The sequence below is a fragment of the Glycine soja genome, chromosome 9 (genome assembly GCF_004193775.1).
Source record: "Glycine soja cultivar W05 chromosome 9, ASM419377v2, whole genome shotgun sequence".
Classification (NCBI taxonomy): Eukaryota; Viridiplantae; Streptophyta; class Magnoliopsida; order Fabales; family Fabaceae; genus Glycine; species Glycine soja.
This window is the reverse complement of record NC_041010.1, coordinates 37,212,329-37,230,509: the sequence shown is the minus strand read 5'-3', so window position 1 is coordinate 37,230,509 and position 18,181 is coordinate 37,212,329. Positions and strand designations below refer to the sequence as shown.

General features: G+C 33.7%; 2 pseudogenes; one reads left to right on the top strand and one right to left on the bottom strand.

Moving 5' to 3' along the window:
• The window catches only part of LOC114367260, a 43,709-nt pseudogene that overhangs the window by 2,679 nt on the left and 22,849 nt on the right, over window positions 1–18,181 (bottom strand).
• LOC114367264 lies at window positions 8,180–8,785 on the top strand (annotated as a pseudogene).

The window sequence follows — 18,181 nt, the reverse complement described above, 5'->3', positions numbered from 1 at the left end:
TACATGATGTCCTGAACATGTTATTTTACTATATTTTATTTTGTTTCTTAACTTAAGTTCTTTTGTAAACTTGAACGACCTTGTTTTGAGCCGAAAATGTTTTTGATAAGTTTTATTTGGTAACAGTGAGGTGAATGTGAATCTTTTACCCATGTGAACTCTTTTATGCTTAGAAAATAAAATCTCATTTTATGTAATTTCGTATTTTCAAGTACTTTATTGTATAAATATGTATATCGGGGTAGAGGGTGTCACACCTTCTACTCAATCTCCATTATTATTGAGTTCCACCCTCTATGTACTCACAAACCCTCCCATTGAAGGGTGTAATAAAGTTATAAAAGAATGCCACTAGACATGGCAACGGGGCGGGACGGGGATGGGTATTTCCTCCCCAGTCCTCGACCCTGACTCCTCAACATATACCTGTACTTGTTCCCGATATCCGACGGATTAAAATTTGTTACCCCATCCCTGTAGCCGTTGGGTATCGGGTTTCCTCGTCCCCGATTTAGATTTGTAATTTATTTATTTTTTTGTAAAAAAATTATATTGAAAATCTAATTTAAAAAAATGATTGTTACACATTTATTTTAGCTACTTGTATTTGCAGAGCATTTGTCTACAAAAATCATCAAGAAAATAACCTTAAATTATGTAAAAATTATAAAAAAAATTAACAAGTAATAATAATATTTTAATAATTTCATCATTGGGACGGGTATGGAATGGGTATGGGACGGGTAGTGACATCCCCGTCCCCGACCCGAATCCCGATTAAAAAAGTCGAATAATCCCCGAACCCTTACCTGGTCCACTCGGGTATTTCCTGTCAAAATTGGGACGGGTTTGGGCGGATACCCACGGGTAGGAGTTTCATTGCCATGCCTAAATGCCATTGATTAATTCAAATGAAGAAGAAGAGATAGCTTGTGAAGGATGCTACTAAAATAGAGAAAACATCTTATGAGAGAATGAATCAAGATTGTGATTATTATTGATTGAAGAGTACAAAAGCTCTAGGATCAAGCTTCTTTCTATTATTAGTGAGAGTGCTAGTGTAGCACAAGCAACCAAATACTTTTAAGGAAGAAATGTTATAAGCAGTGCCATATAATTTTTCAAAAGGAGACATATTATTAAGAAATGGAGTTGGTAAACAATTAATAAGCAAATCAGCATGTTGTAAGGCAAAAGACCAAAACATTGGTGGTAACTTGGACTGAAAAAGAAGGGCTTGAGTAACATTTAATAAATGCTGATGTTTTTTCTCCACTATTCCATTTTGTTGTGGAGTTTCAACACAGGCATTCTAGTGTTCTACCAGTACTGTGATAAAATTGTTTTATGACAAACTCAACACCATTATCTGATCGAATAGTTTTCACTTTTGTATTAAATTGCCTCTCAACATAGGAAACAAAAGCTTGTAAGTGAGTTTGAGTCTCAGCTTTAGAAGTCACTATAAAAATCCAAACAAATCTAGTGTGATCATCCACAATTGTAAGAAAATACTTGTGTCCATTCATGATGATTTTGTGAGGTTAAGGTTAATATATGCAATTTGACATCATTACCACGAGAAAGAAAAGAAAAAACTAAAATAAAGTTCTTATGACTAGATTTTTGTGACATACCAAGACAGTGTGGAGGCCAAAGGATTTTCCCTTTTATAAATTGTGGAGATTGTCACTGCTACAAAAAAACTCTTTCCATGACGCTTAATTCTTGTTGGTTTATAAAAAATCGATGCCAAAGATCACACGGTGACAATTTTCAAAATTTGTTGCACAAATCAACATCAATTTTGTAAAAAACATTGTACAATATGAGTTTGAACGACAATTTTGTTAAAAACTATTGTGAAATTCACATCGGTTTTTAAATAAACCGTCTTGGAAAAGGTTCCTAATTTATATAATAGATAATATGTTGATTCGCTCCTTCTTCCCTGTCACTCTCGACCCCTTTTTCCTTTGGGTCTCTGTTCGAGCCCTGCACAACCCTGAACTTTATCGAAAAGTGTACCAAGTCGTTAAAGAAATAATAAAACGGTAAGATCGAACTCAAGGAACTTGTTTCATTCAGTGAAGTTTCATTCAGCAAGCAGACATTGATATAAATCCATGTAAATAAAAATGAGCAAAGGATGTATATACTATAAATCTAAAAACTACAAGTTACGCTTATCAAAACGGGAGAGAAAACAAATGATTAAAACGTGGGGTCCTTCTATTGAACACTTGATATAATTAAATGATTTTTCTCTATTTTAGATTATTTTTATGTTCTATGTTGAGGACTAAAATACCAAACAACGATTCCTCGCGCAAATGGACTAATTCTAATTAAATCTTGTTCTCAGATGTCTCGTCAAACTTAGCCTAACCGAACAGCATTACAATCACAGCATATCAAAAACTAAAACCCTGCACTCTATGTCTAGTAATGCAGTTATCTAGCCTTGCTCTATCCAGTTCTAAGGATTAATACATTTTCCCATGCTAAAAATCCTAACTTTACATACCAATGGGTGATCAGACCAAAAGCATGCAATAATTAAGTGTAGATAGAAGCAATGAACACATAAAACAACTTTGAATAGATAGTTAAGAATTTACAACAAGTTTCAGCAAAATTTCCCAACAGAGATACTTAGCCTTCCATCGCAAGGCAACACCTTTCAGCTAATAGATGAGCGTTTAAGAAGAAAATAACAGATTACACAGTGGTGGGAATGTCTCCTCCACCTCTAGGAACCTAGAAATTACTCCTAAACCTAAGATCCTCTTGAAAGCTGAGATTTTTGGTGTCCTTGCTCTGTTTTGCGCTTCTGTTCTACTCTCTCCGTCCCAATTCACGCACCCCCTTTTTCTGTCCTCAAAGGCTCGCTTAGCACCATTTTAACGCTTAGTGCAAGTTAGTGAATATCTGCTGAGCAAGCTGGGCGCACTTAGTGCGAGAAGAGACAAATGTCTCACTGAGCGAGCTGATGACACGCTGAGCGTGCATATGCTTCTCAGATTTTCCTCTAGATTCTTACTCGCTAAGTGGGCTGAGTGCCTCGCTTAGCGCATGATTCTCGCTAAGCGCACAAGCCTCGCTTAGCGAGACATCAGCTGCAAGCCTTCAAATCTTCATCCTTTTTAACTGAAATTGAAGTTGAAACACATTAAATTCACAATGTTGGGCATTTCTACTGAACAAAATTAAACTAAACCTAAAAATATGCACAACCTACAAAAAGAACCATAAATTGGGGAAAAGATAAACATTTTATAAAACTTTTCTATACAAAAGTTAGTCGTAAATAACAACTAACAGTCTCTTTCTTCGCTCTCCCTCGCCATTGCTGTTTTCAGTCCCCATATTTTAAATGAACCATCTTGGAAAAGGCTCTCTACAGTTGGTCTCTTTCTCTCTTTGTGTTTCCAATCTTTCTTTAAATCTCAAAGGTGTGTCACACACACACACACACACACACACACACACACACACACACACACACACACACACACACACACACACACACACACACACACACACACACACACACACACACACACACACACACACACAAATTCGCACACACTTGATAGAAATGGAGTCTCACCCATACATAACCCTATTATCGACATCATTTCTAGAAACTTCCAAGCTCGAATCACTCCTAAAAGCTCCCTTATTTTTCACTCCTTAATTCATAGGTTTTTCCTTCAACCTCCAAATCACAATTGAAAGTTGTGTGCAATGAGATTGTGATTGGTAATGCCCAATCAGCATCAAGCTCTCAACCTTTCCTTCTTGATCATGTCCATTTAAAATAAGCTGACATATTTGATATTGCATAGTTGAAGTGTGATCTAGACAAAAAGGTGTATAACCCAAATCATCTTAGTTTTTCTGTTAATTTTGATCTTTTAGGAACTTGTATTGTATGAACTTAGGCACATGAACGATGGGGTATTAGAGAGCACAAATATGGAGATGACTTAGTAAAGGATTCAGAGCCTTTTAAGAGGAATTATGCTTCAATACTAAACCAATTAACTGAAGCAAATGAACAGACATGGATTTGAGGTAGTCATTAGAATTATGATTTTACCAAGAGATTTTGACTTCTACAACAAATTATGAGTTATAGTGGCTAAATTTTGCAGAGGAAAAGTCAAGAAAGATATGGATGTATAACATCAACTATTTCAAGTAGCCATTTATTTCAAGATTAAATAGAGTTATTGTGCTCAAAATCATACATTAGATTTTTTGATTCCCTTTATTGCTTGATTCGTTTTGAAGCTTCTGACCTTAATTATAGAAAGATAAGGTTTGTTTGTCATAGCAATTTGTGTGTGTTTATATACACAAAACATCAGAACTCAGAAGATTATTAGTCAGTACTCAGTAGATATAACAATTAATAATAGTTTTACTAATAGCTCTTTTGTTTTGATGAACACTTCTGCTAATAGCTGTATCTTGTAAAATCTTGCAAAATGGACATTTTTTTCTTATCAGTCCAAAGATTTAATACGATTGCAAAATTTACCTTCTGGTCAACACCACACAACATTTGAGTAATTATCTTGGCCACTTGACAAACTGTAGAGAAAATGTGGACTAAATGCTTGAGTAGAACTTTTGGTCATTCTTTTAATAATTTAACTATCTATGTCCCTCAAATCAAATGACTGTGCAGAGGAGAAAGGAGACACCACAAAAAACGAAGAGTGGAGCACTTAACGAAGTATGTGGAAATATCCCTAGAAACAGATAAAGTCTCTTCCTATATAATATTGTATTGGATGCTAGTTTAAACTTTTGTTAAGCTTATGTTAACAACATTGTGATGCAGAATGGTTGAGGCAAAGAAGAGAAACTTGACACCATCAGTTCCCTCTATAAAGTTCGCTCTTAATTTTACAATTGCCTTTGTTTCATTAGGTTCGATGCAATTGTTTCTGCATATGCTTTTGAGAATTTGAAACCTGCTCCTGATATTTTCTTAGCTGCATCAAGAATATTGAATGTGCCCCCAATGAGGTATATGCTACTAGATTGTGCTTATCATTAAAGGCCTAAGTTGTGTTTCTTGGATGATTGACTTTTTAGAGTGGTGGTGTTTTATTGTTAAAGATGTAATAAAAAACCAATCACGTGTCTTCATCTAAAATCTTCAGCTTTTGGGATAGTTGGTCTATGACATGGTATTGTACTAGATACTTTGCATAGCTTGGTTCGATGCAGCTTAGGAAGTGAAGATAATTGCTCTCTTGCAAAATGTAGTTGGCAATGATTATCTTTGCAATACTTCTGAATATAAATAGTTACATTAAAAAAAGCACTGTTTCTCATTTGTTTCGTTTTATGTTGTTGGCAGGATGCAGTGAAACCGAATAAACAACCAGTTATTGTTTCTGTACCAATATGCCATTATGATGGTCAGTTACATTTTATGATATACCGCAGTGGTGCTAATAAGAAAAGAAAAATGAGTACAACATTTAAATTAAGAACTTTAACCCAACTGTTATAATTTTCAGTTTTAACTTCAGCTATTTATTTTATTTCTTTGTTGTACATAGTTGTTTTTTGGTTTTTCTGTATCAGAGAAAAACAACCCTTTGTCACTGTGGTATTCTCTAGACGTGTTCTTAGCGACAATCTTATTCCTGGACACAGTCTGGACTTTCCATTTCCACTCTTATAATTTCAACAAATAATACATAGTTTTCCTTCCTATATGATTTCAGATGTACAATGCTAATCTATTTCTTCATTCCAGATACCGAATCAGCCAAAGTATCAAGACAACAGCTTAAAGAAGCAATTTATGCTTCCTTGTTTGACATTAATGTCCCTGTTGTTTGTGCTATCAACCAGGTAATACATATTTATACTTCCTTGTTTGTTTGACATGAATATTCCTTTACATTGAATATATGCAGAATTTGTTTCTGCTATTGAGTATATTGAGTCACAGGTTAATTATGATTTTACTGTCATCTTCTATGTATTTGGTTCTCCTGTTGAAGATGTAAGAAAGTGAGATCGCCAAAGCACTTGATTAAGTGTAGTAGAAGTTTTACTCTCTGTCGACTTATGAGTCTAGACATTGGAGCAAAGAACCTTGTTTACAACTATTCAAATTATCATCTATTAAATGTAATTGTGCATGGCATTTTACCTTATGAATTGTGTATGCTTCTGTTATTTCTTGTTATTTTCATGTGTATCTACTATATATATTGTAAAATGCAGGCCACTCTGGCTCTGTACGCTGCGAAACGAACTTTTGGAATAGTTGTACGTTCGAAGACTAAACACTGTGCTTGGTTCACGTTCAGCCAAACGCGGCACTACAAAAACTCATTCTTCTTCTTCTTTGGCCAAGTTATTCCTTGATGACAATTTCACGCTCTCAAGCCTCAAGCTTAAGCAACCCTCTGATTCAGGCGCTTCACAATCCTTATCTCTCTCTAGTGAAGGGACTTTATAATCAGATTGGATTCGTTATGTTAATGTGGTGGAGATTATTGATGATGACGCAGCACTGTTGGAGAATTTAGAATCTGTTTATTTAGTTTTGGATATTTTGGTGCAGGTGATTCGTCTAATTGGGTGTTTAAGCAAATTTCTTCTATTTTCCGCGGTAAGTTGTGAGAATGCATACTTATATGGGAAGTGTATTAAGTGAGACATGAGAATTATTTGATAGGAGACTGAATAACTTATGATTCAAATTAATTGTTAAAATTAGAACTGATTAAGAATATCTGTGAGAATACATACATTCGTTTGTGCTTGTATGCCCAAGCTTTACTCCTCTCGTGCTTTCACTATATATATCCATTTTTTTCTAAGAAAACAAGAAAACAGATGAAGCTAGGAGTAGGTTTACGGTGGTTTAACTAGTAATTTTTGCTTTTATTTACAATTAATTAGCCTTATTTTTTTTTTCGGGGGACGGCTGGTGCTGGTTCGAATCGAATGAAATCTCTCTTCTGTAGTTTGCCAAAAATAGTTTCTTGGGATCACTTTTTTATTTTTTATTTTTAATTTCATTCTTGGTGAACCGTGAACTACATCACCATCTCCTATGAATAAATTACCTTTAATTTATGGGCTTATTTTCTCTTTGTCTATAAAAGATTAATTATGATTTTTAATAAAATAAATATTTTTCTTAAAAAAATTAACCACTAGAACATTATTAGATCCTTTAAGAATTTGAAGAAGAGACTTTATAACTTAGGCGTATCTAAAAGTGCAATATGTAATTTATCCAAAATAGTCAGGCATATACCTAATAAAAAGAGTACTGGAGAGGAAATTAAAGGAGTGGTTATAATTACGTACTTTTTTTTTATCAGAAAAACAATTTTATTAAGTAATTAAAGTTCTAAAATCATAGGATTTGTCACCTATAAAAACTCAATGAATTCTATGAAAAGAATGGAATTTGTCACCCTTTAATGGTTCCTATAATTCAATAGTGTAATATATATAGAAAATTCAATGAAGTCAACAAACTTTAATTTACAAAACTTATTTTATATATATATATATATATATATATATATATATATATATATATATATATATATTACAAGTAAAGTAATGGAAAAATCAGTTATTAAAGGTTATAAGAAATACTGCATGTAGAATTCATGGTTCTCTTCAAAACGTTGGATTTCTGAGAGAGGAGGGCTAAAGATTTGATTGCTATCAGATTGAATATCCACATCTTTTTCTGCCCCCACCTGCCTAATTATATTGGAAGACAAAAAGAAAAAGTTAGTCTAAAAAACGGGAAAATTCGTTAATTAAAAAAATGAAAATGCACTAGTCTGCGTGCTTCCTTATACTTTTACATACTTAACAGACGAAGCAGACTTACTTGATCGATGATACAAGAAGTTAGGCACTTAATGACTGTGTGTAAGTTAACCTCGAAGTTCATCTGAATCTTATAGTCCAGCCAATCAGATTATGTGGAACTTTCCAAATCTTGCTAACAAACTTGAATCTTAATTTGTAGGCCAATTGTATAAGCGAAAATCCATGACTTTGGTGCACATGGGTACATGTATTAGACCAAACCCTGACCTATATATAAATCTCCCTCTTCTTCCATATCCATCACAAGTTACAAAAACACAAAACTAAAGACAGAAAAATGAAGATGACATTGGTAACATTGGTCCTTATGGTTGCCTTGAGCACAAAGGCACTTCTTGGTGCAGCTGGTCCTGCACCTGAGCAAGTGCTGGACACATCAGGGAAGATAGTTCGAGCTCGTTCGAGTTACTACATCGTTCCGGCTTCCCTGATTTAGGTGGCCTTGATATGGCAAGCACAGGTGCAGATTGCCCACTTGATGTTGTAGCTGTTGATGGTTACCAAGGCCAGCCTTTGATCTTTACACCTGTTAATTTTAACAAAGGTGTCATTCGTGTTTCCACTGATCTCAACATTTATTTCCCCGTTGGCACAAGTTGTCCACAGACCACAGTGTGGAAGCTTAAGGACTATGATTATTCAGCATCACAGTGGTTTGTGACTACTGGTGGTGATTTCGGCAATCCCGGTTCGCAAACCATGGCGAATTGGTTCAAGATTGAGAAGTATGAGGATGCTTACAAGTTGGTCTACTGTCCAAGTGTGTGCAACGATTGCAGTTATCCATGCAGTGATATTGGAATATACCAGGATGAATATGGCAAGCGTCTTGCTCTAAGTTCTGAACCATACAAAGTGAAGTTCCAGCGGGCTTAATTATTGAGTTGATAACAAAACTAATTAAAGCATAATGAATAAGTGTAATGAACTACTTTATGCTTTTGCTGCATATATGGTAATTCTCATGTTGAGTTCCTTGCCACGGAATTGATAATAAATAAACAAGTTACTTTCTATTTTTAGTCTTTTGAAAATTTCTAGTTTCTGTTCGTCTTTGTCATTGTTTGCAATTGGCATTCATATTCGTGATTAACAATGGAGGCTTTTGCATTGCATTGAAGGTGGCCGTTAGAGTGGTGGAAAATGGCGAAAACACTTTGTTCTGGCTTGACAGTGGATGGATGGGTGTCTAACTGTGTATTAAAGGAGAAGTATCCAAGGTTGTTCCAAATCGTAGAAAATAAATTAGCACAGATTGCTGAAGTGGTTTCCATGGTAAATGGAGGGAGAGCGTATTTTTGAGAGTGGTGATAGCAATACCACAGGAATAGCGTTGTTTTTAGTTTCCATTGTAAAATGTCCCCAAACCTGGTCTCGTTTTCTGGGTTGGTGTATGAATCTGCTTCTGGGCCTGTCCACATCTTTTTAGCTAGCGCCTAGCATTGTTTCCAGTTTAAGATTTAATATATATAATAATTTTAATATTTATAATGATAACTACAAATAATTATAGTAATATTGGATAATGATTTGTAAGTTAATTTTATAATTGTATTTTTTATTTTAAAGTTAATTTGATAGTAATTTCGATACTAACCAGAAGTAGAGATTTAAAAAGTAAAAGTTTCGGAAAAAATAACGGTTGAAAAAAGTAAAGGGTTTAAAAATATGCAATAATATAAAGAAACATGAATTCATAAAAGGTGGGAACAAATACCTGCACAATGACCTTTTGAACCGGCAGCTAATTTCGATGTCAACGTTGTCAGTATTTGAAGAGTTAAGTGATAATAATTCAATCCATCGAAAATTGGCAATCGAAACTCTTATTTATAAACTTATAATATTAACGGTCGAATTATATGATTTTGACACATGTACAACAATATTACTAACTACATAGATGTAACATTCATTTGATGATTTTGTGTAATTTCTTTTATAACTATTTCAATTGATATTTTGAATTTCGAATAAATCTTGCTTCTGAGTGCCCTCCAACCCCACATGCCTTGATGAAGTGGTTGAAATCGTCAATTTCGATTGAAATGAATTCCTTTGACAATGCATTCAACTTCTTGAATTTTATTCACATTTTAATCAATTTTGAATGTTATCTTCTTTTCCTACCAAACAAGCTCATCGAAATTGGTAAGTTCCATAACTTAGACAAATTTTACATAACAGAGATAACACTAAGTTTAGTATTACTTTACAAATCTAGTTGACAAATTGAATCTATATAGGCCAATTGTATGAGCGGAAATCCATGACTTTGGTGCACATAGGTACATAGATTAGATCAATCCCTAATCTATATATACATTGCCCTTGCTTCTTTCTTATTCACAACAAGTCACAAAAACACAAAACTAACACTACTACATAAAAGTGCTTTAACATCGATTCTGGAGGACTTTCAACATCAGTTTAAAAATTTATGTTGAAACGGCCTTTGTTGAAAGTAGGCCCTTTCAACATCAGTTTTAAAAACTGATGTTGAAAATCATTATCTATATCAGTTCTGACAAAAAGGCCAAGGTACTTTTAGGCATGCTACATAAGAAGTTTCAATGTCTGTATTCTAAATATACTACCTTTTCCTCAAGTTGAATAACCTTAATCTTTGCACATTTTCAAAAGGACAGGGAAAATGGCAATTAAAAACTATTTATAAATATATCAAATTCTTCCAATTGCATTAATCATAATCATTTACTATTACAATACTAGACACCAAATGTCTCTTAAAACTTGGACGAATAAGTTAGGTTATTACGGATGTTTCAATTAAAACCTTTCTAGAGCACTTGACACTTTTAGGCTTCTCATTGGTTTCCCATAGTTCTGGAAATGCCACCTTCATATTATTGATGTTTTCTAAGGCATGATCCACTCCCATAGTTCGAGCAGATGTACCCACCTGCATACGTGCCACATTCGATTTCACATTTAAATTCAAATTTCATCATATATTATTTTAATTGAGATGTGATGCATTTCGGTCAAAAGCCAAGGGAATTTCTAATTATACCTTCTTAAAGCTAATACAACCATAAAATAGTAATAAGAACACGTGCATGCATAGAATTGTCAAGGTTCCAAAAATTTATACTTGGAAGTTCCATTCAACTTAACTATGAGAAAGATTTAAATGTAAAAAACTAAAGTAGTTCTTATGATTAGTTCTATATGCTTCCTTTTATGCCCATTCATGATGATTTTGTGAGGTTAAGGTTACTATATGCAATTTGACATCATTACCACGAGAAAGAAAAGAAAAAACTAAAATAAAGTTCCTATGACTAGATTTTTGCGACATACCAAGACAATGTGAAGGCCAAAGGATTTTCCCGTTTATAAATTGTGGAGATTGTCACAGCTACAAAGAACTCTTTCCATGACACTCAATTCTTGTTGGTTTATAAAAAATCGATGCCAAAGATCACACGGTGGCAATTTTGAAAATTTGTTGCACAAATCAACATCGGTTTTGTAAAAAATATTGTACAATATGAGTTTCAATGATAGTTTTGTTAAAAACTGTTGTGAAATTCACATCAGTTTTTAAATAAACCGTCTTGGAAAAGGTTCCTCCTTTATATAATAAATAACATGTTGATTTGCTACTTCTTCCCTGTCACTCTCAACCCCTTTTTCCTTTGGGTCTCTTTCTTCACTCTCCCTCGCCATTGCTATTTTTGGTCCTCATTGTCGTTGTTTTCCCTTTACATCCTCGACGCTGTTGTGGCCCACTTGGCTATCATTGACCCCATCACAAAGCTTGTTGTCGTCGCTGGTGCTCCGAAGGCTGTCTACAGTTGGTTTCTTTCTCTCTTTGTTTTCCCAATCTTTCTTTAAATCTCAGAGGTGTGTGTCAGTCTCTCTCTCTCTCTCTCTCTCTCTCTCTCTCTCATACACAGATCTGAGTTAAGTTAGGTTTAGGGTTCGCGATTGAGCTATGCCTAGACCTAGCCTTGGAGAATCAGGTTCTGAAAGCATGGAATGTTCTCGCGTGAAGACAAATTTGCACACACCTGATAGAAATGGAGTCTCACCCACACATAACCCTATTATCAACACCATTTCTAGAATCTTCCAAGCTTGAATCTCTCCTAAAAGCTCCCTTATTTTTCCCTCCTTAATTCATAGGTTTTTTCTTCAACCCCCAAATCACAATTGAAAGTTGTGTGCAGTGAGATTGTGATTGGTAATGCCCAATCAGTATCAAGCTCTCAACCTTTTCTTCTTGATCATGTCTATTTAAAATAAGCTGACATATTTGATATCGCAGAGTTGAATTGTGATCTAGACAAAAAGGTGTATAACCCAAATCATCTTAGTTTTTCTGTTAATTTTGAACTTTTAGGAACTTGTATTGTCTGAACTTAGGCACATGAAGGATGGGGTATCAGAGAGCAAAAATATGGAGACGACTCAGTAAAGGATTTAGAACCTTTTAAGAGGAATTATGCTTCAATACTAAACCAATTAACTGAAGCAAATGAACAGACATGGATTTTCAATATTGTCTATCTATACACCTTCTCATTGCAATAATTTACAATTTCATGAGTTTATTGAACTTTTGCAGGTTTCTTCTACCTTGTTCTGCTTTAGGCAACACAACATATATCAAGCAAGCTCCTCTGTTTTGTCATTAAAGCCCAAGGCTAATATTGATGATCCAAGTGATCCGGCCAGCTCTTCAAATTGTTTGGCTTGCCACAACCAATAATCTATATCTCAAAGTTATATAGCTGAGATTGTCGAAAGTTGTAGAAGAAAAGCAAGAACAATGGATAATTGTTTGGATATTGATTTGTAAGTAAATTTTTAAAAGTATTTTCGATTTTAAAGTTAATTTTGATAATGATTATATTTCGATAGTAATTTCAATAGTAACCAGAAGTAGAGATTGAAAAAGTAAAAGTTACGAGAAAAAATAAAGGTTGAAAAAAGTAAAGGTTTTAAAAATGTGCAATGATGTAAAGAAACATGAATTCATAAAAGGTGGGAATGAATACATACACAGCGACCTTCCGAACCAGTAGCCAATTTCGATATGCGGCATTGTCGATATTTGAGAAGTTAAGTGATAATCATTCAATCCATCGAAAATTAACAATCAGAGGTCGTATATATATATATAATTCTAATATTAACGGTTGAATTCTATGATTTTGACACATGGATAACAATATTATTAACTACATAGATGTAACATTCATTGGATGATTTTGTGTAACTTCTTCATAATTGCTTTAACTGATATTTCAAATTTTGAAAAAATCTTGTTTTTGAGTGCCTTCCAACCCTAGCGCCTTAATGAAGTCGTTGAAACCATCAATTCTGATTGAAATGAATTCCTTTGATGGCGCATTCGACTTCTCAATTTTTTTTCACATTTTGATCAATTTTGAATGCTATCTTATTTTCCTACCAAACAAGCTCATTCAAATTTCATAAGTTCCATAACTTAGACAAATTTTACACAACAGAGGTAACACTAAGTATAGTATGAACTTTACAAATCTTGTTGACAAATTGAATCTTTATAGGCCAATTGTATGAGCGGAAATCCATGACCTTTGTAACATTTCATTTTTCATAAAATAAACTAAAAATGATTTTATTTAAAAATTAATAAAGTTTTAAGAAAATAATGAGATTTTTTGTAATTAAATAAATAAAGAGAATTAGTTTTATTAATAAAAATAATGTTTTTAAGGTATATAAAATGAATATCTATTTTTATAGGAAATGAAATTTTTTTATTTATTCATTTGATAAAGAGTAAAATAGAGTCCATTTTTATAAAATAAAGAAAAATATAGTGAATAATAGGTTGAGAGTATCCTAGCTATAAATAAAGACATATTAGGTTAGTTTTAACATTTACGACATGCCTCTACACTCTATCTTTCTCTCAAATTCATTTTTCATTTTCCCTCTTCCAAAACCCTCTCTTTTTTTCACATACAATCAAACATGTACCAGTAAAACTATGACCGTCGACACGTTAATCGTTGGATCATCGTGAAATGAGAACACTAGTTTCATAACACACTCTCGCATATCCCCATCATTGGGATTTGAGAAATAATATCTGCTGTGAGAGAAATGTCCCTTGCACCTAGCTATTTTTTTCCCCGCATACACCCAAATCTAGCTCGGTAAAACTATGATCTCGTACTCGTTAACCATTGGATTGTTGTTCAATTTGACCACCAGGTTTGCAATACATTTTCCCATATTCCCACCGTTGAGATTTTCAAAATAATATCTATGGTGAGAGAAATTTCCCTCGCACAGAGATAATGAAATGGAGGCTCCAATCCCTCCCCCTTTTCTCTAATGCTTAGAAACCTTAATAGAGCAACTAGAGGAAAAAATTGAAAAATTTTAGGAAATTGCTAGAGATGCTACTATCACTGTCTGACTACACACGTGAGTCCACTTAGAGGTAAGGGATGAGTTTATCATAATTGGGGTTAGAATGAACATTTATAGAAATCCTTAGAGAATCAAATTGGGATTTATTTTGGAATGTTTACTGTATTGTGATTCTTCCTTTATGATTATAATTACGATATTGTTGTGTTTGACGGACCAATTGATGCCCTGATGCGAATTGGTTGATAAAATTGAGTGCTCTTGGTGTTGTCCTATTTTTTTACCTATGATTTTGATTCCTTTGATTTTAATATGATTATGTGAAATTGTTTAAGGGATTTAATCATATGAACATAACATATTATTATTATTATTATTATTATTATTATTATTATTATTATTATTATTATTATTATTATTATTATTATTATTATTATTATTGTGTGACATGTACATAATGCATGAGGTGTGATAACATGTTGTCTTGGGATTATGGAAGTGTACTAAACTATGTGTAAGTGACAAGTTGAGTATGTGTTAAATTGTGAGATCACACATGTGTATTGAGATATTGTGTTCATTGAGTTGTGAGCTATGAACCATACAATCACATGACTAAAAAATCCTTTAATGGCGGCGACTTAATGCGCGACGAGTACTGTGATGGGATCCACTGTGGGAATCCGACGAGTTTAATCACTTTGAGGCGCAACAAGTTAAAATTATTTTGAGAATAATAGAGGAGTTGTGTTTTGTACAGTTCATAGATAAAGTATGCGTGCTAAAATGTTTTCTGGGTTGGACTTGAATCTAGAAGGAGAAGCCCTGACGGACTCTTCGAAGTGTAGGTCTTGGGGATAAATACACTTGGTTTGAATGTTCCTTGAAACCTATGTTGATCCCATATGGTTGGAGTGTTCTTGCAAAACATAGTGACCCTAACAGGTCTCCCTAGGATTTTACCTAGTGAAAGTGACCTGACTTACCAGTGTGTGATCTGTCTTGTCATGTACTCTTGGGCGCCCGATGAGGTTTTTCACTGACATAATATCACATTGCATATATGATTGAGTCTTAGTATATTGTTGCATAACGCTTGTGTATTTATCGATATTGATTGGTTGAGTGATATTGTGTTTTGATCCTTGAGTAGGTGAATGATGTGAAAATGTGTGAAGCGTGTAGTTGTTGATATGTGATGTTATGCGATAAGTGATGGAATGACATATGTCGTGTTAAAGTAAATTGTATGTCATTTATATGATATGCATATATATGTTGTCTCATTTCTCTCTATTAGTTAGGAATGTGATAACTCACTCCTTGTGTGTTGTTTGTGTTTGGATCTTGTGATGATCTTGAACTTTGTGTTTGTGGGAGCAGATGGTTGATAACTGCTAAATATGAGCTATTTTGATAGTAAAAATATATTGAAAATATCTTTAAAAATATTTATTTAGCAGTTATCTTTGGCTTAAATATTAAGATTTGATATTTTTCTTATTTATGTCTTGCAGATATGAAAAGGAGAGATTAAAGGAGAAAAAGATCTAGAAAATATCCAAAATATCAAGAAATCTCAGGAAGATATGATTACATGCAAAACAAATCCAAAAGATATCAAAAATATCAAAAAAAGAAGATTTTTAGCATCAAGCCCACGTCCACTACAACAACTATAAAAAGGGAGTCAAGCCAAGCAGAAAAGAACAACACACAACAACCCCTTCTTCTAGGGGTTTCATTTACTCCCTCTCTTTCTTTCACCCTTTTCTCATTGTAAAGCCCTCAATGGTCATGAGTGGTGGCTAAGCCTCTAGCTAGGGTCTGGCAGGCCTAAAAGCCAAGCGATGTATGATGTACTCACTATTTATCAATGCAAAGGTGTTTTCTATTCTATTATCTTTTCTACTTTTATCTTGCATTATTCATCTTTATATTCTGTTAGAGGTTAGACGCTCGGGAGAGGGTAACTTCTAAATAAGATTTAAGGAAGGTATGCATGCATTGGTTTTAGGGGTTAGACACTCGGAAGAGGGTAACTTCTAATAGAACAAAAAGAAAGAATTTCATAAGAAAGTCATTGCTAGGAATAGAATGATTATTTTATGCCCATGCATTCTTGCAAACATCTAGAATTCATACTTCATGCATTTTATTTGTTGAGTCTTTGCAAAGGAATTTGGAAGATAAATAAATAAAATAGGCTTGTCATCGTGAGGAATCAGGGGTAAGTAATTGAACAGATGTGGGTAGAACAGAGTCACCTAAATTGATAAAGAAAAATCATAAACTCATACATCCTAGGCAAACAAGGCAGGCCAGGTCCTAATCTTATCATATTCTGATTTTATCTTCTATTTTTATCTTTTACTTTTCTTATCTTATTTTTTTTATCTTCTATTTTCTCTTATCATATTTTAATTTAAATATTTTATCTTTTATATTTATCTTTAAATCTTTTATCCTTTCTTTTAAATCTTTATCTTATCTACTATATTTTCTTATCTTTATTTTAAATTCTTTATCTATTGCTTTTAGATTGGGTTTGCATTAATCTAAGTACAAACAAAGTCCCTGTGGATTCGACACTCGGACTTCCGAGTACTTTACTACTTGTGACAAATTTGGTACACTTGCCAATGAGTTAACAATGGTTATGTGGATGACTATGGAGAACCTCATGTTAGAGGATGCTAGAACATAATGTTCTGATAGGATGTGACATTGGAACATGGAGTTATGTATTAATTGCATGTAGTTTTTATCATTTTGTTTCACATGCTGAGTCTTTAGTTCATTCTTTGGAGCTTTGGAAGGCCTTGTTTTGAGTCGGAGATGTTTTTAATAAGTTTTATTTGGCAACAGTAAAGTGAATGTGACCATTTTACCCACATGAATTTGTTTAAGTGATTTGAATAAAATTGATTTAATTAAATTTCTGATTATTATATGTTTTTCTTAAGTATATGTATGTCGGGGTAGAGGGTCTTACAACCTTGGTGCACATAGGTACATAGATTAGATCAATCCCTAGTCTATATATAAATCGCCCTCACTTCTTCCTTATCCACCACAAGTCACAAAAACGCAAAGATAACACTACTACATAAAAAGGCTTTAACATCGGTTTTGGAGGACTTTCAACATCAATTTTAAAAACGATGTTGAAATGACCTTCGTTGAAAGTAGTCCCTTTGAATGTGGTCAAAGAAGGCTAAACTGTGGTGTTAGGAAGCCTTGAGGCAACAACCTTCTTCAATCTGCTACCAAAGAAGGCTAAACTGGGAACTAAAGATCTAGTCCAAAGCTATTCAAGCTCAGCCTCAACCTTCATTGTAGCTACTCTTTCATAAAAGTTTACTAACTTGTCACATGTTTCCAATTTACAAATAGGGAATAACACATTAACACAAAAGGAATCAAAAACAATTTCAATATTAGGACATACCACCCAATCCCCATACCCGTGCAACATAGGACTCATTGGAAGAAAAACCAATACCAAAATTCAAAACATAAAATAGAAACTCACTACTCAGCTTCAGCCTCGCAAGACAAATCGTGACCTTGCAAACATATTCAAAACTTCTATTGGAGACCAATATCTGGAAACCCTAGCAACGAGGTGCATGCGTAAAACAAACCAAAAGGCAAACACATATTCCACCATACCGTATGTTCTCTATCAATTCACTCGACCAAATAATCAAACATACGATGCGCAGTGTATGAAACAGAGGGATAATGCTAATCAAAGAGTTCATAAGCAACGAAACACAAGTGGGCTAGGAAAATGAAACAAAATGAGATTAAAAATGAAACGAAGTGCATAGGAAAGATACTTACTCAATGAAAAAAAACAATTTTTGGGTTCAATTTG